At 43.0% G+C, this 27037-nt stretch overlaps 1 long non-coding RNA gene across 3 annotated transcripts; it reads right to left on the bottom strand.

Annotated features, from left to right (window-relative positions):
- Positions 1 to 2209: 2209 nt before the first annotated feature.
- On the bottom strand, positions 2210 to 24930 carry LOC123993211. Of its 3 annotated transcripts, XR_006831396.1 has the most exons (7): positions 24637 to 24930; positions 6521 to 6641; positions 5270 to 6119; positions 5065 to 5159; positions 4757 to 4885; positions 3816 to 3953; positions 2210 to 2536 (listed from the first exon to the last, which is right to left on the bottom strand). It is a non-coding gene; the product is annotated as an uncharacterized LOC123993211 (long non-coding RNA). The 3 variants fall into 3 exon arrangements; XR_006831398.1 differs by having other exon boundaries at positions 3816 to 4885; positions 5688 to 6119; XR_006831397.1 differs by lacking the exon at positions 24637 to 24930 and adding an exon at positions 10362 to 10418 and having other exon boundaries at positions 3816 to 4885.
- Between the last annotated feature and the right edge of the window lie 2107 nt (positions 24931 to 27037).

Below are 27037 nucleotides of genomic sequence, written 5' to 3'. Positions count from 1 at the left end.
TACTAGGTTTTGTCTGATTTCTTTTGATTTTCCCATGATGTCAAGCAAAGAGGCACTGATTTCAAGGTAGGCCTTGAAATACATCTACAGGTACACCTCCAACTGACTTAAATGATGTTAATAAGCCTATCAGAAGCTTCTAAAGTCATGGCATCATTTTCTGGAATTTTCCAAGCTGTTTAAAGGCACAGTCAACTTAGTGTATGTAAACTTCTGACCACTGGAATTGTGATACAGTGAATTATAAGTGAAATAATCTGTCTGTAAACAATTGATGGAAAACTTACTTGTGTCATGCAGAAAGTAGATGTTCTAACCGATTTGCCAAAACTATAGTTTGTTAGTAAGTCATTTGTGGAGTGGTTGAAAAACAAGTTTTAATGACTCCAACCTAAGTGTATGTAAACTTCCGACTTCAACTGTATATACAGTACAAGTCAGAAGTTTTCTACATTGTGGAATAATAGTGAAGACATCAAAACTATGAAATTACACATATGGAATCATTTAGTAACCAAAAAAGTGTTAAACAAATTTTAGATTCTTCAAAGTAGCCACAATTTGCCTTGATGACAGCTGTGCACACACTTGACATTTTCTCAACCAGCTACACCTGGAATGCTTTTCCAAAAGTCTTGAAGGACTGAACTTGCTGAGCACTTGTTGGCTTTTTTACCTGCACTCTGCGGTCCAACTCATCCCAAAACATCTCAATTGGGTTGAGGTCAGGTGATTGTGGAGGCCAAGAAATTGCTATTTTATTAGGATCCCCATTAGCTGTTGCAAAAGCAGCGGCAGGTCATCTGATGCAACACTCCATTACTCTCCTTCTTGGTCAAATAGCCCTTACGCAGCCTGGAGTTGTGTTGGGTCATTGTTTTGTTGAAAAACAAATGATAGTCCCACTAAGTGCAAATCAGATGGGATGGCATATTGCTGCAGAATGCTGTGGTAGCCATGCTGGTTAAGTGTGCCTTGAATTCTAAATTAATCACTGACAATGCCACCAGCAAAGCATCCCCACACCATCATACCTCCTTCTCCATGCTTCACGGTGGGAATCACACATGTGGAGATCATCCGTTCACCTACTCTGCGTCTCACAAAGACATGGTGGTAGGAACCAAAAATCTCACATTTGGACAGATTTCCACCGGTCGAATGTCCATTGCTCGTGTTTCTTGGCCCAAGCAAGTCTCTTCTTATTATTTATGTCCTTTAGTAGTGGTTTCTTTGCAGCAATTCGACCATGAAGGCCTGATTCACGTAGTCTCATCTGAACAGTTGATGTTGAGACGTGTCTGTTACTTGAACTCTGTGAAGCATTTATTCTGGGCTGCAATTTCTGAGGCTGGGTAACTCTAATGAACTTACCCTCTGCAGTAGAGGCAACTCTGGGTCTTCCTTTCCTGTGGCGGTCCTCATGAGAGCCAGTTTCAGCATAGTGTTTGATGGTTTTTGCGACTGCACTTGAAGAAACATTCAAAGTTCTAGACATTTTCCAGATTGACTGACCTTCATGTCTTATTGTAATGATGGACTCTTCTTTTTTTTCTTTCTCTTTTCTTATTTGAGCTGTTCTTGCTATAATATGGACATGGTCTTTTACCAAATAGGGCTATCTTCTGTATACCACCCCTACCGTGTCACAACACAACTGAACTGGCTCAAACGCATTAAGAAGGAAAGAAATTCCACAAATTAACTTAACAAGGCACACCTGTTAATTCAAATGCATTCCAGGTGATTACCTCATGAAGTTGAGAGAATGCCAAGAGTATGCAGCGCTGTCATCAAGGCAAAAGGTGGCTACTTTGAAGAATCCCAAATATATATTTTAATTTGTTTAACACATTTTTTGGTTACTACATGATTCCATATGTGTTATCTCATAGTGTTGATGTCTTAACTATTATTCTACAATGTAGAAAATAATAAAACATTAAGAAAAACCCTGGAATGAGTAGGTGTGTCCAAACTTTTGACTGGTACTGTATATAATTGTTTTTCGGTTCCCCTTTCCCATTTTGTATCACAAAGTGTAATGGACCTAGTTGGTGGTACTAATATAACATATTGGATGCCAGCCACCATTAAACCTCACCGAAGAAGAACACTTATAGCAGGTCAAGGCTATTGCTAGGCAACTGTAAACATGCATGTTATATTTGCCTAGGCATTTGAAATAATGTAGTAAATAGAAGAAAAGTAAAAATAAAAGTATTTTATTTCAAATGTATGCAAATTATCACCATTCTGTCACTGTGGTAGATGAGGCGTTTTAACTAATCATTGAAAAGTTATTTTGATGGTCGAACAGCATAATAAAGATAGTTGTTCCTCATTCCTCCATCCACATAAGGGTGGCCAGGGTTGGGGTGGTTGGACATTGTTTGGTTCAACATAGTCTGTGGTCAGAGTTGGGCAGGTGGGGTGTGGCGAGGGCAGTGACAGGCATGTTGCCAGGAGCCCCATCTTAACACAGCTTTGACTGTCTCTGCCCGGGAACATCCCAGCCGTTATCCCAACTGCAAGACTAAGGAGAGGGGAAAGAGGGGTGAGTGGGAAACCTAATTTCACCTATGAAGTCAATTAAGTATTTTTTCATTTCATGTGTTTATTCCCTGCCCCTACATATCTTCATACCAATCTCCTACTCCTGAGACATTCACTGTTTCCTCTGTGGTCTGAGCCAAAGCAGGGTAGTGGATGGTGCATAGCTGACCCTTCTGACAAACAAAAACCATCATCATCATGGTATTCCCATCATGGTATGCTATAGTTATTCACACCGCTTACCCTTGTTCCTCTCCTAGGCGGAAGGTCTCTCCACACAGTAGCATTCCCATGGCACCCAGGGTTACCACCACACAGCAGCACTGACATGGCCCCCAGGGTCACCACCACACAGTAGCACTGACATGGCCCCCAGGGTCACCACCACACAGTAGCACTGACATGGCCCCCAGGGTCACCACCACACAGTAGCACTGACATGGCCCCCAGGGTCACCACCACACAGTAGCACTGACATGGCCCCCAGGGTCACCACCACACAGTAGCACTGACATGGCCCCCAGGGTCACCACCACACAGTAGCACTGACATGGCCCCCAGGGTCACCACCACACAGTAGCACTGACATGGCCCCCAGGGTCACCACCACACAGCAGCACTGACATGGCCCCCAGGGTCACCACCACACAGCAGCACTGACATGGCCCCCAGGGTCACCACCACACAGTAGCACTGACATGGCCCCCAGGGTCACCACCACACAGTAGCACTGACATGGCCCCCAGGGTCACCACCACACAGTAGCACTGACATGGCCCCCAGGGTCACCACCACACAGTAGCACTCCCATGGCCCCCATGGTCACCACCACACAGCAGCACTGACATGGCCCCCAGGGTCACCACCACACAGTGCAGGTTGTCCAATAGGGGGCATGTGAGAACCATGGCACAACTCAGAACCTCCTCCACAAAGCTAGGCAGCACTGCCGCCATAAGACAAGACCACATTCTCATTCGTAATATGCTCATCATATACACACACTCTTAAACAATCTGTATTTCTCAACCCAATCCATGGGGATCCCCAGCTTTTCCACATCTTTGTTAAACTCCAACACTAGAAGACCTGATTCAAACGATCAAGGGCTTGATGATTAGTTGACTGGTTAATAAATCAGATAGTGTTGGAATAGTTCAAATATGTGAAGTGGTTGGTGGTCCCAGAGGATGGTGATGAAAAACATACACGCATTAGAAATGATCCAAGTACAGCATTTGCTGAAGTATTGCAGCTACCTGAAGGTTTTGGAAGGCCTAATGTCTTATTCATGGTACACAGCTCAGCCAGGTTGGGGGAGGTGGAGGCCAGGGCCTTCCAGCTGTCAGACAGGAGATGATTGTATGCCTTGTCAGAATTAGCTGGCTCATACCACACTGCAACACAAGTTTATCAGATCAGGGTCCGTATGTATAAAGCGTCTCAGAGATGGAGTGCTGTTGATATCGGATCAGTTTTGCCTTTTAAATCATGGCGAATAAGATAATATGGAGAGGGGGGGACCTGATCTTAGATCAGCACTTCTACTCAGATTCTTTGTGAATGGACCCTGATCAAACAGACATGCACCGATTATCACGGCTCAGGCTAAGACCCAGATGCAGACACAGGAGGCAGATAGTACGAGTCTCAGAGTTTATTATAGTTCAAGGGGCAGGCAAAGGGTTGTAATCCAAATCAGAGTCGGGCAGGTACAGGACAGCGGGCAGGATCAGGACAGGCAGAAAGGTCAGAACTGTGAAGACTAAGACAACCAAAAACTAGAGCACAGGGAACACGATGGTAGGACTTGTCGGGACAAGCCAAAGTAGCAACAGACAAACAGAGTACGCAGGTATTAATACACAGGGGATAATGAGGGGACACCTGGTGGGGGAGACCAGCACAAAGACAGGTGAAACAGTGACACGGATGGTGAAGAAATGGTGATCGATCACTATTGACGACTGTCGATTGTGGTTGCCATACAGACACATGAGAGAAAACCCCTGAAACGTTTTCCTCAAACTGGGACACCTGTTTGTTGAAATATTTTGACATTCCCTCTAATTTAGTCCTGGGTAAAGTTGTTATTATTTCAGTGCTATTCTCAACAACAACAACAAATATATCAACAACAACAACAACAACTTGATATATGTAGACTTTGATGTCTCGTACCTGCTTCAGAAATACTCACATACTGTTCTGTGATTTGCTGGCGGTTATGCCTGTCGCCCAATCCGAGACTCAGGTCACCGTTCTCAGTCATCCCGGCACAATAAGTTGCGGTCCTCTGCTCTTGAAGCCTGGCGACGCCACTGGTGCACTTAGATAAAACAACAAGAAGAAGCAGCAATTTAATGTCATGCCGGAATACTATGGGAGAGGGATTCTTTCTGCTTTGCATTTGGTCATAACAAACAGTTGTTACCAGTCGCTAAGGGCCCGATTTAGAGTTGAAATAAGAGCACACAACACCGCTCCTAAACGTCTTTGCATATGTACCATGTGCTGAGACTAGTTCAGTACAGCAACACTGTGAGAGTCAGTTCCAATGGCTGAGATGAACAGAGGTCTTTGTCCCATTCTGTTCAGAGAGTCTGTTGAGAAAAACATCCCAAAAGAACTCAACATTAACTCAATGTAATATTTGTACACCATATCCTCATAAACAGTTGAAGTTTTGCAGATCAGGAAATTAGAAACGAACCGGCAAGGTTCCTTCCTACTCCACCAGGGCCAACAATTCCAGTATTCGTCTGTCCAAATGTGAAATGTAAAAGTAGTTATGTCTCAATCAAATAAACCCATTATATTAACATAATCTGAATGTTGTAGACATATGCCTACAGTATACAGTACAGTGTGTTTGATGTAAGCCTATGTGAAGCTTGTGTGAGTTTCTGTGAACGTACCACAAGCTACTCTGTTTTCCCCATTGCAATAAAATCCACGTTCACGCCACCTATGATTTTTTTTTAAAAACAAGCCACAGTGGTATTGTACAGCAAGCATGTCACACACTGTCCATCATGCTCAAACTAAAGTGGGGAAAGATGGTGCACTCTATAAGACAAGATAAGAGGGGTTCACCTGCATTTGATGAGGAACATATGACTAGTACTCACTATTTTTGATAGTCAGAATCTTTCTCTTCCTCTTTTTATGCGAAGACCAGGAATAGTCCTCTTCTTCTGTATTCGTTCAGACAGTGCACAGGCTATCTGCCTGCCCAACCTGGCACTATTATGCATGAGCGATATCTTTGGGAATATGAGGTTAAGGGACCTCATATAAAGTTATATGGAGAAAGATATATAAATATATAATATATATATATTTTTTAAGAACAACAATATGTCAGATCATTACCTTTTTTCGCCACAATGTCTAACCTTACACTGAGATTGATTCTCTCTCTCTACCTCTACCATAGTTTCTTGTGTCACGGTATTGATCTGAGAAGGTAACTAGCTAGGACGGACTTTCCTCTGGTCAATTCGTTGACCTTTTTGAAGGATGAAGGGGGCGTCACATCTCTTCTTCTAATGCCTTTGGCACTAGAGGGGAAATTAGAAGGAAACAGAGACATAATCGTGTCACTAAAAGGTGAAACACTGAAACTTCCATTTTGTTCTCATGTTAGTGCAACCACAAAGAGACTCTGTGATAAAGGAGACTTCCTGTGATATCAGCCATGCGAGCAGCTATCTAGAGATCAGGAAATAACCGTTCAGAAAAACAACATGAGAACCAAAAGACTAAGTGCTCAGTGAATGGGGCTCTGTAGCGATACTGACAAAACACAATATCACTATCAAATACCTAAGTAAGCAAAATACATATCCAAAAGAACATGGGGATTCAGCTACAGGTCGCAATTGTAATCGAGGCAACATGAAAAATCATATTATGTTCCATTTTGAGTGGAACATCCCTTTAAGCCTAATGCATTCCTTACTTGGCCTCTGCCAGTGCAGCCTGTATAGCGTCCTCAATCGGTTGGCCGGCTGCTGCATGCTCCTCAGGGATGGGCACAGCTAATAGCAGGTCGCTCTGTAGACCCAAGGACAGAGTACCCGCTGTAGGTCAGGAGAAAAAGACAGGTGTGCTGCATTATGAAGCGGTTGTAATACATTGTACAATTGATGACAATGTAAGATTTACGACTCCTTATAGTGTTTTATTATCAGCTTATAATGACCCTGACTAAATAACAGCCACTTTGAGTCACTTGACAGAGACAGGGATGCCAGCTCTGTATGCTGCTATCATGGTTCCTGATACAGTGGTGCCACCACAGAGACCTTGGAGAACACACACACACACACACACACACACACACACACACACACACACACACACACACACACACACACACACACACACACACACACACACACACACACACACACACACACACAGAGCTGTGCTGTGCTGAATGAGGCAAAACTGGGATACTTAGCAACTGCCAGTACTAACTATGAATAAACAAAGGATACCGGTAGAAATAACCTCAATGAAATAGTACATAAAATACTGAAAGTGCATTTATTTTTGAGACATAAACAACACGCACAACACCTTTACATCAGGAACTTTGTTAAACAAAATGGTTCTCTTTTACTGTACCTCACGCTGTGTGGATAGGGCATGCCATGGGTAATGCCATGGGTAATAATGGTGCTCTCTAGTGCCACCACCGACCTGTATTCTGCCAACGCCTGGAATACTGACGGGTGGACTCTGAAGAGACCATCTAGGGAAAATAATAAGCATGTATTTTTCAAAAATCTAGAGAATATAAACGTACAACAAATTATGATAATTAAAACAAATTCAACATTCAATTGCATCATGATGCATAATCTACTAAGAAATGTTGAGATGCCATGTCTCAGGAGTTGAGCAGAAACTCTCCTCAGCAATCTCAACTCAGAATCTCTTAGGTAAACACTGACAGCAGAATAAAGAAATCAGAATCCAGAATCGGAAAGTGTTCACACCCCTTGACTTTTTTCAAATTTTGTTACGTTACAGCCTTATTCTAAAATGTACCAAATACATGTTTTTCCTCATCAATCTATACAAAATACCCCATAATGATCAAGCGAAAACAGGTTTTTATGGTAGAGTGGCCAGATAGAAGCCAATCCTCAGTAAAAGGCACATGACAGCCCGCTTTGAGTTTGCCAAATGGCACCTAGAGGACTCTCAGACCATGAGAAACAAGATTCTCTGGTCTGATGAAATCAAGATTGAACTCTTTGGCCTGAATGCCAGGCGTCACATCTGGAAGAAACTTGGCACCATCCCTACGATGAAGCATGTTTGTAGCAGCATCATGCTGTGGGGATGTTTTTCAAAGTCAGGGACTGGGAGACTAGTCTGGATTGAGGGAAAGATGAATGGATCAAAGTACAGAGAAATGCTTGTTGAAAATCTGCTTCACTTTCCAACACGACAACAACCCTATGCACACAGCCAAGACAACACAGGAGTGGCTTCGGGACAACTCTCTGAATGTCCTTCAGTGGCCCAGCCAGACCCCGGACTTGAACATCTCTGGAGAGACCTGAAAATAGCTCTGCAGCGACGCTCCCCATCCAACCTGACAGCGCTTAAGAGGATCTGCAGAGAAGAATGGGATAAACTCCCCAAATAAAGGTGTGCCAAGCTTGAAGCGTCATACCCAAGAAGAATCAAGGCTGTAATTGCTGTCAAAGCTGCTTCAACAAACCACAGAGTAAAGGGTCTGAATATTTATGTAAGTACAGTCGTGGCCAAAAGTTTTGAAAATGACAGAAATATATTTTTGTCAGATGTTACTATGGGATATTGAAGTATAATTACATGCATTTCATAAGTGTCAAAGGCTTTTATTGACAATTACATGAAGTTGATGCAAAGAGTCAATATTTGCAGTGTTGACCCTTCTTTTTCAAGACCTCTGCAATCCGCCTTGGCATGCTGTCAATTCACTTCTAGGCCACATCCTGACTGATGGCAGCCCATTCATGCATAATCAATGCTTGGAGTTTGTCAGAATTTGTGGGGTTTTGTTTGTCCACCTGCCTCTTGAGGATTGACCACAAGTTCTCAATGGGATTAAGGTCTCGGGAGTTTCCTGGCCTTGGACCCAAAATATCCCTGAGCCACTTAGTTATCACATTTGCCTTGTGGAAAGGTGCTCCATCATGCTGGAAAAGGCATTATTTGTCACCAAACTGTTCCTGGATGGTTGGGAGAAGTTGCTCTCGGAGGATGTGTTGGTACCATTCTTTATTCATGGCTGTGCTCTTAGGCAAAATTGTGAGTAAGCCCACTCCCTTGGCTGAGAAGCAATCCCACACATGAATGGTCTCAGGATGCTTCACTGTTGGCATGACACAGGACTGATGGTAGCACTCATATAGTCTTCTCTGGACAAGCTTTTTACCCAAACAATCAGAAAGGGGATTCATCAGAGAAAATGACTTTACCCCAGTCCAAACCCTGTACCTTGCTTGCTTGTAACTTGCTTGCTTGCTGAAGCCTTCTTCACAACAATTGAACCGCTCTCCTTGAAGTTCTTGATGATCCGATAAATGGTTAATTTAGGTGCAATCTTATTGGCAGCAATATCCTTTCCTGTGAAGCCCTTTTTGTGCAAAGCAATGATGACGGCACGTGTTTCCTTGCAGATAACCATGGTTGACAGAGGAAGAACAATGATTCCAAGCACGCCCTCCTTTTGAAGCTTCCAGTCTGTTATTCAAACTCAATTAGCATGACAGAATGATCTACAGCCTTGACCTCGTCAACACTCACACCTGTGTTAACGAGAGAATCCCTAACATGATTTCAGCTGGTCCATTTGTAGTAGGGCTGAAATGCAATGGAAATGTTTTTTTGGGGATTCAGTTAATTTGCATGACAAAGAGGGACTTTGCAATTAATTGCAATTAATCTGATCACTATACATAACATTCTGGAGTATATGCAAACTGAGGCAGCAGACTTTGTTAAAATTAATATTTGTGTCGTTCTCAATTTTTTTGGTCATGACTGTACAGGCATACTTGAAGAGTACAGGAAGTTGCAGAAAACAGATTTCTCAGTCTTGGATTTCCAGCATCAAAAGCATCAGTGAGTAGCCTACCCCGACACTGCAAGGCAAACATCCAGTTCAACCATTCAGGAAATTTTCCATGCTCCAGTTAGTTGGAACAAATTAACTCCCACCTATTGGGGTACACTCAGCAAGCAACCTACACCCCAATATCAGTGCTGTTTGCAACATTGTGAAATTTGTGGAGTGGTCTATGTTCCTATTGATTTCTTATCCCACTCCATACAATAACTGATCAAAGACCCTTCTCAATAAGCTATATGTAAGGTTAATTATTGAATTGTTCATACTTATCAATATAAAGTCATAATGGTGGAGCAAAACACAGTCAACAGTGTAACTTAATGGAACAACTCCTTGAAAAGAAGTGAGGAATGGACTCTGTCAAAGATATGGTCACATACTGTACAAAGTTCACACAAAAAAGGCCTTTAGGCAATAACAAAAACAACAGCAATGATTCAATACCAAGTAACTCACAATCACAACATGCTGCTATGTAACAGACATGAGAATGTCTTTCAGGATCTGAATCAATAGTTGACATAACAATTCCTTAAGATTTAAGGCATACTCATACATTCATCACTAACGTATTATAGAAATGACACTAGGCATCCCATTTCCCATAATTCACATCAGCTCATTATGAAATAAACTTGGTCTCCAACAATGCTGAACAAATCCTTACCTTCCCCAGCATGTGAGAAATTAGAAACTGAGGAATGACAGCCATTTTTTTCCCAGAAGAGTGAGTGAACTTTGACCCAACCATGCTTTTTGTTGACACAGCTTGCCTGACTTTGCCATAGAACTCTCTGGCCTTGATCTTTGATGGATTCACCCAGTCTCACTGAATTTGTGCAATTGGGAATTAACATTTTCAAGACCAGAAAACTATACTGTATGTAGAAATATAGATCTATCGTTATCAATGCAAAGAGTTGCACAATTCAACTAAGGGAGAACTTTTCATACCATAAAATGCAATATATGATGACATGGACAGATGATTAATGGAATTTAAAAAACAGGAAAAAAGGGTAATGTAATTAAAGTTGAATATGTCTTACATACAGTATAGTTTAGTTCAGGGGTCACCAACCTTTTCTGAGTCAAGTCAAAAAGCAAGCCGAGATTCTTTTTAAACATGACTTAAAAAATGTAACATTAACCTAAAAAAAAGCTATGTAAGATTGAGCTTTGTGCAGTAGGCCAAATACATGATCACAGCATATTGGTTATATGCCTGGCCAAATACATGATCACAGCATATTGGTTATATGCCTGGCCAAATACATGATCACAGCACATGACCACAGCATATTGGTGGTCGTTCTGTATTGGAATGTATGCACACATGACTGTATATAAAAGCGTCTGCTAAATGGCATATATTATTATATTATTATTATTATTATATTATTATTATTATTATTATTATTATTATATTATTATATTATTATTATTATTATTATTATATTATTATTATTATTATTATTATTATTATTATTATTATTATTATATTATATTATTATTATTATTATTATTATTATATTATTATATTATATTATATTATTATTATTATTATTATTATTATTATTATTATTATTATTATATGCCTGGCCAAATACATGATCACAGCATATTGGTTATATGCCTGGCCAAATACATGATCACAGCATATTGGTTATATGCCTGGCCAAATACATGATCACAGCATATTGGTTATATGCCTGGCCAAATACATGATCACAGCATATTGGTTATATGCCTGGCCAAATACATGATCACAGCATATTGGTTATATGCCTGGCCAAATACATGATCACAGCATATTGGTTATATGCCTGGCCAAATACATGATCACAGCATATTGGTTATATGCCTGGCCTGACAATATTGTTCTTCTCGGACAATATTATATTTCAAAACTTGAGCTTTGATTACAAAATAGAACAGTTGGTGTAGCACTTTCAAGGCACAACTGAGCATAAATGAAACTTTATATAACTAGACAAGTCAGTTAAGAACAAATTCTTAGTTACAATGAGGGCCTCCTCGAAAATCGAGTAGCACCGCATCTGACTCATGTACAAATTCATGTTGTTCCTATGACCAGAGAAAGTGAAATATTCCTCGATATTATAAAATAGACACGACGAACTGCTAATAATAATACAAACGCAAGGATGTCAATACACTTGGCTACTCATTCATTGCAGCTGCAGCGCGAGTGGAAGTGGTAGAGAAGCACATTTTATGTTTTGTAACAGTGCTAAATATTTTTTCATAAAAACAGCAGCTCTTTGCGGTATAATTTGACTCTCTCTGTGGCCATGGTTTTAAAAGTTATTAAATGTTACGTAGGCTAGTATTAAACGTTGATGTGGGCGGGGGTCGTTGAAGGACTGTAAGTACGGGGATTTTAACCACAGATCTCCCTGTCTGCCTGGTAGACGGATTTGGTATTTTCTCACAAATGAAATGGTTCAAAATGGGAACACTTTGCTTACCTAGTGCACAGGGCATCTCAAACAAGTGCACATATGGCCAATATTGCAACACGAAAATTTAAAAAAAGGTTGCAGATCCAACACCACCTGAAAGAGTCAATTAATTAACTTTATTTGACAAATTGAAAATGCATTTTCTTCTCTCTTTTATTTAAATGCCCTCCAGTTCACATTTGGGAGTGGGTGAGAGATCGTGTGGTGGCTCTTGGAGTTTTTATGCAAAGCGTCTGCTAAATGCATAGATTTTATGTATGGGTGGTCCCAGGAATCGAACCCACTAGAGGAAGGAGGAAGGCCCTAAAAATTGTCCAAGACTCCAGCCATCCTAGTAATAGACTGTTTTCTCTGCTACCGCACGGCAAGCGGTACCGGAGCGCCAAGTCTAGGTCCAAGAGGCTTCTAAACAGCTTCTACCCCCAAGCCATAAGAGTCCTGAACACCCAATCACATGGCTCCTCAGAATATTTGTATTGCCCCCCACACTGCTGCTACTCTTTGTTATTATCTATGCATAGTCACTTTACCTACCTACACAACTTGTAGACTTGATTAGGTACTCTGTGCGGTTTGTTGATAACCTTATTTTGCTACCTGCCAACTTTACGGCTTTTACTTTTTAATTACCGTTTTATATTTGTATTTTTTCCCTCACGCTACTTTTTTCCTGAAACTTTTTCATCCTGGAAGCTTTATCTGGACGTGATTCGTCAGGACCTCCACCAGCCGAAGATAAGTAGTAATATTAACATGATTCCTTCTAATTGCAGTCGCTATACTCATAATATACAGGAGAACGATCGCCTTACAGTGAGGATAGCCGTGATATAAGCCCAGCTTCAGATGCAAGCGTTAGGCAAGGGTAATGCATGTGTAGGAAAGGATGAAACAGTGTCTGTGCCACCAATAAGTACAGATAGAAGTATAAATCCCCTCGCACAGTCCCCGCAGCCGGACAACTTTCTCATGGCTTCTGGAGGGAAATGCTGTAGGAATGCTCAACCGGTGTCGCTCATTCAGCCGACAGAAACTTTGGACCGGTTCTCCCCACTAAGCAACTGGTCGGAGTCAGAGGCCGAGCCTTCTCTGTACTCTCCTCCTCCCGTTACGGGGTCTGAGATGCGGAAGACTTCCACCATTAGCTCTGACAAATTCAAAAACCTAGTCATTGGTGACTCCATTGCCCTCAGTATTAGACTTTTAAAAAATCATCCAGCGATCGTACACTGTTTACCAGGGGGCAGGGCTACCGACGTTAAGGCTAATCTGAAGATGGTGCTGGCTAAAGCTAAAACTGGCGAGTGTAGAGAGTATAGAGATATTGTTATCCACGTCGGCACCAACGATGTTAGGATGAAACAGTCAGAGGTCACCAAGCGCCACATAGCTTCAGTGTGAAAATCAGATAGAAAGATGTGTCGGCATCGAGTGATTGTCTCTGGCCCCCTACCAGTTAGGGGGAGTGATGAGCTCTTCAGCAGAGTCTCACAACTCAATCGCTGGTTGAAAACTGTTTTCTGCCTCTCCCAAAAGATAGAATTTGTAGATAATTGGCCCTCTTTCTGGGACTCACCCATAAACAGGACCAAGCCTGGCCTGCTGAGGAGTGACGGACTCCATCCTAGCTGGATGGGTGCTCTCATCTTATCTACGAACATAGACAGGGCTCTAACTCCCCTAGCTCCACAATGAAATAGGGTGCAGGCCAGGCAGCAGGCTGTTAGCCAGCCTGCCAGGTTAGTGGAGTCTGCCACTAGCACAGTCAGTGTGGTCAGCTCAGCTATCTCCATTGAGACAGTGTCTGTGCCTCGATCTAGGTTCAGCAAAACTAAACATGGCGGTGTTCGCCTTAGCAATCTTACTGGAATAAAGACCTCCTCCATTCCTGCCATTATTGGAAGAGATTGTGATATCTCACATCTCAAAATAGAGCTACGATGTTAGATCCCTCACTTCCAAGGCAGTTGTAGTCAATGAACTAATCACTGATCATAATCTTGATGTGATTGCCATGACTGAAATATGGCTTAAGCCTGATGAATTTACTGTGTTAAATGAGGCCTCTCCTCCTGGTTACACTAGTGACCATATCCTCCACGCATCCCGCAAAGGCGGAGGTGTTGCTAACAATTCCGATAGCAAATTTCAATTTACAAAAAGAAAACGACTGCGTTTTTGTCTTTTGAGCTTCTAGTCATGAAATCTATGCATCGTACTCAATCATTTTTTATAGCTACTGTTTACAGGCCTCCTGGGCCTTATACAGTGTTCCTCACCGAGTTCCCTGAATTCCTATCGGATCTTGTAGTCATGACAGATAATATTCACATGGGAAAGGTCACAGACCCACTCCAAAACGCTTGGGGGTTGGCGGACTCCATCCTAGCTGGAGGGGTGCTCTCATCTTATCTACGAACATAGACAAGGCTCTAACTCCCTTAGCTCCACAATGAGATAGGGTGCAGGCCAGGCAGCAGGCTGTTAGCCAGTCTGCCAGGTTAGTGGAGTCTGCCAGTAGCACAGTCAGTGTAGTCAGCTCAGCTATCCCCATTGAGACTGTGTCTAATTTTTGGTGACTTTAATATTCACATGGAAAAGTTCACAGACCCATTCCAAAAAGCTTTCGAAGCCATCATCGTCTCAGTGGGTTTTATTCAACATGTCTCTAGACCTACTCACTGCCACAGTCATACTCTGGACCTAGTTTTGTCCAGTGGAATAAATGTTGTGGATCTTAATGTTTTTCCTCATAATCCTGGACTATCGGACCACCATATTATTACGTTCGCAATTGCAACAAATAATCTGCTCAGACCCCAACCAAGGATTATCAAAAGCCATGTAATAAATTCTCGGACAACCCAAAGATTCCTAGATGCCCTTCCAGACTCCCTCCACCTACCCAAGGACGTCAGGGGACAAGAATCAGTTAACCACCTAACTGAGGAACTCAATTTAACCTCGTGTAATACCTTAGATGCAGCCGCACCCCTAAAAACAAAAAACATTTGTCATAAGAAACTAGCTCCCTGGTATACAGAAATAGCTCTGGAACGAAAATGGCGTTACACCAAACTGGAAGTCTTCCGACTAGCTTGGAAAGACACTACCGTGCAGTATCGAAGAGCCCTCATTGCTGCACAATCATCCTATTTTTCCAACTTAAAATTGAGGAAAATAAGAACAATCCACAATGTATTTTTGATACTGTCGCAAAGGTAACTAAAAAGCAGCATTCCCCAAGAGAGGATGGCTTTCACTTCAGTGATAAATGCATTAACTTCTTTGACGAAAAGATCATGATCATCAGAAAGCAAATTATGGACTCCTCTTTCAATCTGCGTATTTCTCCAAAGCTCAGTTGTCCTGAGTCTGCACAACACTGCCAGGACATAGGATCAAGGGAGACACTCAAGTTTTTTAATACTATATCTCTTGACACATTGATGAAAATAGTCATGGCCTCTAAACCTTCAAGCTGCATACTGGACCCTATTCCAACTAACCTACTGAAAGAGCTGCTTCCTGTGCTTGGCCCTCCTATGTTGACCATAATAAACATCTCCCTATCCACCGGATGTGTACCAAACTCACTAGAAGTGGCAGTAATAAAGCCTCAATTGAAAAAGCCAACCTTGAGACAGAAAATATAAAAACGATCTGCTGTATCGAATCTCCCATTCCTCTCAAAAACTTTTGTAAAAGGCAGCAACTCACTGCCTCTCTGAAGACAAACAATGTAAAAGAAACGCTTCAGTCTGGTTTTAGACCACACTGAGACTACACTTGTGAAGGTGGTAAATTACCTTTTAATGGCATCAGACCTAGGCTCTGCATCTTGTGCCCCTAGACCTTAGTGCTGCTTTTGGTACCATCAATCATCACATTCTTTTGGAGAGATTGAAAGCCCAAATTGGTCTATATGGACAAGTTCTGGCCTGGTTTAGATCTTAACTGTCAGAAAGATGTCAATTTGTCTCTGTAGATGGTTTGTCCTCTGACAAATCAACTGTAAATTTCAGTGTTCCTCAAGGCTCCATTTTAGGATCACTATTATTTTCACTATATATTTTACCTCTTGGTGATGTCATTCGGAAACATAATGTTAACTTTCAGTGCTATGCAGACGACACACAGCTGTCCATTTCGATGAAACATGGTGAAGCCCCAAAATGACCCTCCCTGGAATCCTGTGTTTCAGACATAATGAAGTAGATGGTGGCAAATATTCTACTTTAAAACTCGGACAAAACAGAGATGCTAGTTCTAGGTCTCAAGAAACAAAGAGATCTTCTGATGAATAATGCTTTACCATCTGGCAGTCTGACAGACAAATCTGGGTTTGACGGATGCATAGTGGCAACTGGAACGTTTGGTGGAGGAGGAATAATGGTCTGGGGCTGTTTTTCATGGTCCAGGCTCCTAGCTCCAGTGAAGGGAAATCTTAACGCTACAGCATACAATGACATTCTAGACAATGCTGTGCTTCAAACTTTGTGGCAACAGTTTGGGGAAGGCCATTTCCTGTTTCAGCATTAAAAATGGTGTGGAAGAACTTGACTGGCCTACACAGAGCCCTGACCTCAACCCCATCGAATACCTTTGGGATGAATTGAAACGCCAACTGCGAGCCAGGCCTAATCGGCCAACAACAGTGTCGGACCTCACTAGTGCTCTTGTGGCTGAATGGAAGCAAGTCCTTGCAGCAATGTTCCAACATCTAGTGTAGAGCCTTTCCAGAATTGTGGAGGCTCTTATAGCAGCAAAGGGTGGACCAACTTCATATTATTGCCCATGATTTTGGAATGAGATGTTCAACAAGCATCTGTCCATATACTTTTGGTCATGTGAGATTTCTATTTAAGGGTTGTATCCAGGCACACGCTTTGCGTCATTCCTAAAAACATTTACATTTACATTTAAGTCATTTAGCAGACGCTCTTATCCAGAGCGACTTACAAATTGGTGCAATCACCTTATGACATCCAGTGGGACAGTCACTTAACAATAGTGCATCTAAAACTTAGGGGGGGGGTGGGGTGAGAGGGATTACTTAACCTATCCTAGGTATTCCTTAAAGAGGTGGGGTTTCAGGTGTCTCCGGAAGGTGGTGATTGACTCCGCTGTCCTGGCGTCGTGAGGGAGTTTGTTCCACCATTGGGGGGCCAGGGCAGCGAACAGTTTTGACTGGGCTGAGCGGGAGCTGTACTTCCTCAGTGGTAGGGAGGCGAGCAGGCCAGAGGTGGATGAACGCAGTGCCCTTGTTTGGGTGTAGGGCCTGATCAGAGCCTGGAGGTACTGAGGTGCCGTTCCCCTCACAGCTCCGTAGGCAAGCACCATGGTCTTGTAGCGGATGCGAGCTTCAACTGGAAGCCAGTGGAGAGAACGGAGGAGCGGGGTGACGTGAGAGAACTTGGGAAGGTTGAACACCAGACGGGCTGCGGCGTTCTGGATGAGTTGAAGGGGTTTAATGGCACAGGCAGGGAGCCCAGCCAACAGCGAGTTGCAGTAATCCAGACGGGAGATGACAAGTGCCTGGATTAGGACCTGCGCCGCTTCCTGTGTGAGGCAGGGTCGTACTCTGCGGATGTTGTAGAGCATGAACCTACAGGAACGGGCCACCGCCTTGATGTTAGTTGAGAACGACAGGGTGTTGTCCAGGATCACGCCAAGGTTCTTGGCGCTCTGGGAGGAGGACACAATGGAGTTGTCAACCGTGATGCGAGATCATGGAACGGGCAGTCCTTCCCCGGGAGGAAGAGCAGCTCCGTCTTGCCGAGGTTCAGCTTGAGGTGGTGATCCGTCATCCACACTGATATGTCTGCCAGACATGCAGAGATGCGATTCGCCACCTGGTCATCAGAAGGAGGAAAGGAGAAGATTAATTGTGTGTCGTCTGCATAGCAATGATAAGAGAGACCATGTGAGGTTATGACAGAGCCAAGTGACTTGGTGTATAGCGAGAATAGGAGAGGGCCAAGAACAGAGCCCTGGGGGACACCAGTGGTGAGAGCGCGTGGTGAGGAGACAGATTCTCGCCACGCCACCTGGTAGGAGCGACCTGTCAGGTAGGACGCAATCCAAGCGTGGGCGCGCCGGAGATGCCCAACTCGGAGAGGGTGGAGAGGAGGATCTGATGGTTCACAGTATCGAAGGCAGCCGATAGATCTAGAAGGATGAGAGCAGAGGAGAGAGAGTTAGCTTTAGCAGTGCGGAGCGCCTCCGTGATACAGAGGAGAGCAGTCTCAGTTGAGTGACTAGTCTTGAAACCTGACTGATTTGGATCAAGAAGGTCATTCAGAGAGAGATAGCGGGAGAGCTGGCCAAGGACGGCACGTTCAAGAGTTTTGGAGAGAAAAGAAAGAAGGGATACTGGTCTGTAATTGTTGACATCAGAGGGATCGAGTGTAGGTTTTTTCAGAAGGGGTGCAACTCTCGCTCTCTTGAAGACGGAAGGGACGTAGCCAACGGTCAGGGATGAGTTGATGAGCGAGGTGAGGTAAGGGAGAAGGTCTCCGGAAATGGTCTGGAGAAGAGAGGAGGGGATAGGGTCGAGCGGGCAGGTTGTTGGGCGGCCGGCCGTCACAAGACGCGAGATTTCATCTGGAGAGAGAGGGAGAAAGAGGTCAGAGCACAGGGTAGGGCAGTGTGAGCAGAACCAGCGGTGTCGTTTGACTTAGCAAACGAGGATCGGATGTCGTCGACCTTCTTTTCAAAATGGTTGACGAAGTCATCTGCAGAGAGGGAGGAGGGGGGAGGGGGCGGAGGATTCAGGAGGGAGGAGAAGGTGGCAAAGAGCTTCCTAGGGTTGGAGGCAGAAGCTTGGAATTTAGCGTGGTAGAAAGTGGCTTTAGCAGCAGAGACAGAGGAGGAAAATGTAGAGAGGAGGGAGTGAAAGGATGCCAGGTCCGCAGGGAGGCGAGTTTTCCTCCATTTCCGCTGGCTGCCCGGAGCCCTGTTCTGTGAGCTCGCAATGAGTCATCGAGCCACGGAGCGGGAGGGGAGGACCGAGCCGGCCTGGAGGATAGGGGACATAGAGAGTCAAGGGATGCAGAGAGGGAGGAGAGGAGGGTTGAGGAGGCAGAATCAGGAGATAGGTGGGAGAAGGTTTGAGCGGAGGGAAGAGATGATAGGATGGAAGAGGAGAGAGTAGCGGGGGAGAGAGAGCGAAGGTTGGGACGGCGCGATACCATCCGAGTAGGGGCAGTGTGGGAGGTGTTGGATGAGAGCGAGAGGGAAAAGGATACAAGGCAGTGGTCGGAGACTTGGAGGGGAGTTGCAATGAGGTTAGTGGAAGAACAGCATCTAGTAAAGATGAGGTCGAGCGTATTGCCTGCCTTGTGAGTAGGGGGGAAGGTGAGAGGGTGAGGTCAAAAGAGGAGAGGAGTGGAAAGAAGGAGGCAGAGAGGAAAGAGTCAAAGGTAGACGTGGGGAGGTTAAAGTCAGAACTGTGAGAGGTGAGCCGTCCTCAGGAAAGGAGCTTATCAAGGCATCAAGCTCATTGATGAACTCTCCGAGGGAACCTGGAGGGCGATAAATGATAAGGATGTTAAGCTTGAAAGGGCTAGTAACTGTGACAGCATGGAATTCAAAGGAGGCGATAGACAGGTGGGTAAGGGGAGAAAGAGAGAATGACCACTTGGGAGAGATGAGGAACCACCCCGCTGACCAGACGCTCTCGGGGTGTGCGAGAACACGTGGGCGGACGAAGAGAGAGCAGTAGGAGTAGCAGTGTTGTCTGTGGTGATCCATGTTTCCGTCAGGGCCAAGAAGTCGAGGGACTGGAGGGAGGCATGGGCTGAGATGAACTCTGCCTTGTTGACCGCAGATTGGCAGTTCCAGAGGCTACCGGAGACCTGGAACTCCACGTGGGTCGTGCGCGCTGGGACCACCAGAGTAGGGTGGCCGCGGCCACGCGGTGAGGAGCGTTTGTATGGTCTGTGCAGAGAGGAGAGAACAGGGATAAACCGACACATAGTTGACAGGCTACAGAAGAGGCTACGCTAATGCAAAGGAGATTGGAATGACAAGTGGACTACACGTCTCGAATGTTCAGAAAGTTAAGCTACGTAGCAAGAATCTTATTGACTAAAATGATTAAAATGATACAGTACTGCTGAAGTAGGCCAGCTGGCAGTGGGTGCGTTGTTGACACTACACTAATCAAGTCGTTCCGTTGAGTGTAATAGTTTCTGCAATAGTAATAGTTTCTGCAGTGTTGCTATTCGGGGGCTAGCAGGCTAGCTAGCAGTGTTGTTAGTCCTTAGCCGTGATAAATTTAAGTAATAAGGTCAGAGGGGGTGTGGTATATGGCCAATATAGCACGGGCTAAGGGCTGTTCTTAGCAACAACTCAATGCGGAGTGCCTGGATACAGCCCTTAGCCATGGTACATTAGCCATGTACCACAAACCCCTGAGGTGCATTATTGCTATTATAAACTGGTTACCAATGTAAGTTGAGCAGTAAAAATAAAATGTGTTGTCATATTCGTAGTATACGGTCTGATATACAGTACCATGGCTGTCATCCAAGCAGCATTCTGGGCTCGAACCAGCCAGTTTATAATGGCCATTATAAACAATTGTAAACTGGGTGGTTCGAGCCCTGAATGCTTATTGTGGCAATATACCACAGCTAAGGGCTGTATTCAGGCACTCCGCATTGCATTGTGCAAAGAACAGCCCTTAGCCATGGTATATTGGGCATATACCACACCCCCACCGTGCCTTATTGCTTAAATATACCACACCTCCTCTGGCCTTATTGCTTAATTAAGTGTGTGTAACATAGTGGACCCTAGATGGTCTTGTCAGGGGGTGCGAGCAATTCAATTCAATTCAATTCAAGGGCTTTATTGGCATGGGAAACATGTGTTAACATTGCCAAAGCAAGTGAGGTAGACAACATACAAAGTGAATATAAAAGGTGAAAAACAACAAAATTGAACAGTAAACATTACACATACAGAAGTTTCAAAACAGTAAAGACATTACAAATGTCATATTATATATATATATATATATATACAATGTACAAATAGTTAAAGGACACACAATAAAATAAATAAGCATAAATATGGGTTGTATTTACTATGGTGTTTGTTCTTCACTGGTTGCCCTTTTGTCGTGGCGAGCATCTAGACTGGTCTCATCGACTAGACATAACATAGTAAATGTAAATCCAGGGACTCTCAAATTAGTATGATATATTACTTTTGGTATGATTACATAAGACAGAAGGTTACTAAGTCATAAATGAAAGGAGAGTGGATGGGTGGATGTATAACACAAATGTCTAGCAACCCAAACATTTTGTGTTCAAATCTGGACAAAAGCATTTTAGCTACTTTGCAACTATACCGAACACAAATATGAACACAGGTAATGTGTTGTGCTGTTCCCATGTTTCATGAGCTTAAATAAAAGATCCCAGAAATGTTCCATATGTTACAAAACCTTAATTCTCTCAGATTTTGTGCACAAATTTGATTACATCCCTATTAGTGAGTATTTCTCTTTTGCCAAGACAATAAAAGGCCACTCTAAAATGTGAAGTTTGTCACACAACACAATGCCACAGATGTCTGAAGTTTTGAAGGCATGTGCAATTGGCATGCTGATTGCAGGAATGTCCACCAGAGCTGTTGCCAGAGAATTGAATGTTAATTTCTCTACCATAAACCAACATCGTTTTAGAGAATTTGTCAACCTGTCTCACAAACGCAGACCACGTGCCAGCCTGTAACGACTTCAGTGGGCCAATGCTCACCTTCAATGGCCACTGGCACGCTGGAAAAGTGTGCTCTTTGTGGACGAATCCAGGTTTCAACTGTACCGGGCAGATGGCAGACCACGTGTATGGCGTCATGTGGTGAGTGGTTTGCTGATGTCAGTGCCCCCCATGGTGGTAGTGAGGTTATGGCATGAGCAGGTATAAACCACGGACAACAAACACAATTGTATTTTATTGATGGCAATTTGAATGCACAGAGATATCGTGAAGAGATCCTAAGGCCCATTGTCCTGCCATTCATCACCTCATGTTTCAGCATGATAATGCACGGCTCCATGTCGCAAGGATCTGTACACAATTCCTGGAAGTTGAATGTCCCAGTACTTACAAGGGCTGCATTGTGTGACGACCCTGAATTTTTCTGAACCGTCTCGGTGCTTCTCCTTCCAATAGGGCGCTTCCCCTTTAATTCCCAATTAAATAGTGCTTCTCCTTCCAATAGGGCGCTTTCCCTTTAATTCCCAATTAAATAGCAAGCATCAGCTGCGCAAAATTGGGGTTGTGATGGAGGCGTGAATGAGGATGTGGTCAACCCGCAGTTCCGTTTGTTTTGTAGCTTAATAGAGTTGTACCCAAGACCGGATCCACTCTTTGCGTCCGTGGACTACACCTCTCTGTTCTTCGTGGCCTTCCTCCGCTGGAGATCTGTTGGCGGATTGGATTGTCTGACTACAACCTTTTTGTATACGGTATTTCATTTGTTTTCATGTATACTGTGATGCTTTATGTAGTTAGTTATAGTTGAGGACTTATTAAGATTTGATACGCTTGATGGTTGTGTGGTAAAATTATTATTTTGATTATATGATTTGATACTGGCTTTACGCTACACTTGTATGAACGGATAAACTTTGCGTGACTAAGGTCACTTGAGTTCCCTGAACTTCTTTACCGGGCTGGACTCTTTTAGGCCCGAGGTACAGGACATTTCTGGAGGAACCAGTGCTCATTATTTGTTGTATTATGCGTGTGATCATTTATGTTGGTAATACAACCCACGCAAAATAATAGTCGTTTTTGATGTTCTTTCCAATGTTTTAAGGGTTTATGAAGTGTTTCCATCCTGTCTTTTACATAAGTCCTTTGTGTTGGTGTAGACTTGACGGACCAGATGGGACTCATTCCCTCCCAAACCAAAAGGAGAAATCAATGTTTTCTCTGGTAGGCACAACCTACCTGGCACCCCTATAAATAATAACTTCAAGTCAAAACCGTTACAATACTCACCAGACATGTCACCCATTGAGCGTGTACTACAGTGTGTTTCAGTTCCTACCAATATCCAGCAACTTCACACCTCATTGAAGAGGTGTGGGACAACAATCAACAGCCTGAAACTCTATGTGAAGGAGATGTGTTGTGCTACATGAGGCAAATGGTGGTCACACCAGATACTGACTGGTTTTCTGATCCACACCCCTACATTTTTTTAAAGGTATCTTAGACCAACAGATGCATATCTCTATTCCCAGTTGTGTGAAATCCATTGATTAAGGCCTTATTTATTTAAATTGACTGATTTCCTTATTTGAAATTGTTGCATGTTTATATTTTGGTTCAGTGTACTTAGTGTGTTAGCTAAAAGGGTGAAGGTTAGCTAACTCTTAACCTTAACTGCTAGCACTTATCCACCTAGCTAGCGTTAATTCTTCACTTATCATGTTTAGCAAATTTGTAACATATCATACGAATTAACAAATTAACACACCATACGAAAAGTAACATATCACACTAAATGGAGTGTCTTGGATTTATGTACATAATAATATGAAATGCCCTGAGACCACATTGGAGCATCAGGAGTCAGATGGAAACATAATGCTATTTATTTACGGTAGCAGAAGGTCAGCTGGATCCATGGATATTTACAAGATGTTGACGAACACTCACATACAAACACATAATTTAAAAAGAACAAACAAAATGGCCAAGTCACTGAAGCTACAACTGGCTTCTAAGGCAGAGTGCCTATATCTTTGAGAGAGTATCACTAATTCCTCACACAGCTGAGTTTTAGAGAGAGCCCTGGGACATGTCACTCCAGTCTAAGCTCACATGAAATGAGCCACCTGAACAGGGGTGTATTCATTAGTCAGATTCCGTTGCAAAACATGTCTGTTGCAAAACGTTTTGCAACACACCCTATGTAAAAAGCCAAACCCCTACCACTGAACTTTAACAGGTAGGCTATTTCTCCAATTACATTATCTTATTCTATAATCCGTACTCTCAATACATTATACATTTCACCATGTAAAGACATATCAAAAACATTTAACAAATAAAAAATATTCGGAAAACACCCTCAGCTATGAGAATAGAGCATTTGAATTACTGAGAACAGTGCTGGATAGATATGTGACATGACCGGAGCGCACTCTCATCAGTCCTCAAACAATCTGTGGTGGAGAGTAAGCCGACACAGGATGGCTATACAATAATGTATCTTTTGATATTATCTGCGTTGTTAAACTTTCTTCTCACGTGTGATATGTCTAGCAGTAGGCATATACTTGGAAAAGGAAAACAACATGAACAAACATAGGAAACATTAGAACTGTGTTTGGAGCCAAGTGAGGGAAATGTGCATTCCACAGTCTATATTATATATGTCATTAATTTCCATTGATAAATAACTTGTGTTAACACATCGGCCTACCTGTTCTGTGCAATTCAGAGGTAGCCATTCAAGAATCATGAGAGTTGATGGCAGAGTAAATCCAGAGATAATCAACCAAATAAGATCAACACCATTCTTGTAGACTAAGTGCACAGTGAGGATAAAAGCCCTGTCGGGAAATGTGTTGAGTGATACAGCTCACATCACTCAGCTGAATTTGATAGAAGTTACAGGATGTGCAGACATGAACAAGGAAATGCCTTCAGGTACAAGTAAAGTCATTTTCTGGTGAATATGTTATTATACACATTAGCATTGGCAGGAAATGACAAATAAGAACGTTTCTATCAGATTTGTGCTCAGGCTTGTAATTATCAGTCACTAGAGGGCAGCAGTAGCTCAATTTCTTTGCCTTAGTCTGATGCGTATCCCGTACCCACTATTCTATTTTGGAATCAGTAAATGGGCCTACAGTAAATTGCAATTGCTTACATTTTTCTTTCAACTATTTGAAGGGTTTTGTATAGTTACATTTTTATTTGTACCATTTGGAGAGTAGCCAACCAATGCCATTCTGATTGTGTATATAGTCCAATTGCTAAACTATATAGACTGCATATGTAACGATGTGAAACGGCTAGCTTAGTTAGCGGTGTGCGCTAAATAGCGTTTCAATCGGTTACGTCACTTGCTCTGAGACCTTGAAGTAGTAGTTCCCCTTGCTCTGCAAGGGCCGCGGCTTTTGTGGAGCGATGGGTAACGATGCTTCGTGGGTGACTGTTGTTGATGTGTGCAAAAGGTCCCTGGTTTGCGCCCGGGTATGGGCGAGGGGACGGTTTAAAATTATACTGTTACACATAAACATGCATCCATTAACTAAAATTAAAATGTTGATTACTGGACGTATATTCAACTGCAGTCTAGCACCCTTTTCAGAGAATATGCCATTACTCATCAAAACCAGGTTGGAATGTGTTGGAAAATCCCTCAGCCATAACCCTAAAGGATCTGTGTGCATTCAACTTCATTCAAAGGCTCAGACTGATCCATCAACAAGTTGCACAGGCTCAATTTTCCGTCAAACTTTTGGGGCACTGGGCAAATTTGAGGTCTTGTGAGCTTAAACTTGAACTTGTGCAACTTCCAGTACGCGTTTACAGTGAACGCTGAGGCTGTACCCTGACGCTGTAGCCAAAAGGCTATTTGAGCATAATGTTGGCCTACCAACAAAACCATTAGAGCAAATCCAATAGCATTTTCACATGGAAATAGCTTTTGATTTCTATGAAGGTGCCTATATGCAGGCCTACATTGCATTAGACTTTTAAAAACGTTTTTACGTTATGAAAGGCTTGATATAAAAATGTTTTAACTTGGTCTGTAACACCACGGGCCAAATAGGTGACTGTAAATTGCATTGTGTTCCATGATGCAAGAAGCCACTTAACAAAATAAAACATTATTACCATACAGAGAATTAGACAATGGATTATGTGCCTGTCTCAAAATACAACAATTAAGACAAACTTTTTTTTTACCTGTCTGGCTTTCCAAAGACAGCTTGAAATGCAGCCTACACGTTTATACACGAACATCAACAAATGTGCACAAGCATGGCTCAGCGCTGGAGAAGCACCTGACTGCAGTGTGCAGTTCCGGGCCCGGGCTCAATATGTGGCGGAGTCCAACGCGTTTAACCAGAACCCTTCCCGTCTCCTTCAAGGTCAGCCAAGTTGAGGTAAACTTCGAAGGTGTCAACGAAAGTGAATCTTCATCGAACCTAACCTACATGGATAAAAATATAAACCATGGAAGTAAGTGAGACTGTCATTATCCATAATGTATGTCGTAATATTCATATACCAGTGCAGTGGTATATTTTTACATGACCAACTACCGCACCGATGTTAGCATAGCTTTCATTAGCACCCATTTGCACGTGAGCTAGCTAATTGTTCACAATGAGCGAATCTTTACTTGGACAAATTTTCCTACATGAGCAGTAAAGCCTAGGTTTACATGTAAATTACAGTTATGTAATTGATTTTGTTGTTGATTTTCTGTATTTCTTCAATGTATGCCTTGTTGTGTTTGACTGGCTTTAAATGTGTATTGTTGGAGCAAGGGGAACCACTACTTCAAGGTCTCAACAAGTGATGTCACCGATTGAAACGCTATTTAACGCGCACCACCGCTAACTAGCTAGCAGTTTCACATCCGTTACACTTGTATACCATGGGTTTGACACAGTGTATACAAAACATTAGGACACCTGCTCTCTTTCCATGACAGACTGACCTGGTGAATCCAGGTGAAAGCTATGATCCCTTTTTGATGTCATTTGTTAAATCCACTTCAACCAGTGTAGATAAAGGGGAGGAAATGGGTTAAAGAAGGATTTGGTCGTAGGTGCCAGGCGCACCAGTTTGTGTCAAGCACT

Source organism: Oncorhynchus gorbuscha, linkage group LG02 (genome assembly GCF_021184085.1).
Source record: "Oncorhynchus gorbuscha isolate QuinsamMale2020 ecotype Even-year linkage group LG02, OgorEven_v1.0, whole genome shotgun sequence".
Taxonomy (NCBI): domain Eukaryota; kingdom Metazoa; phylum Chordata; class Actinopteri; order Salmoniformes; family Salmonidae; genus Oncorhynchus; species Oncorhynchus gorbuscha.
Note: the sequence above shows the minus strand (reverse complement) of the source record. Positions and strands in the feature narration are given on the sequence as shown.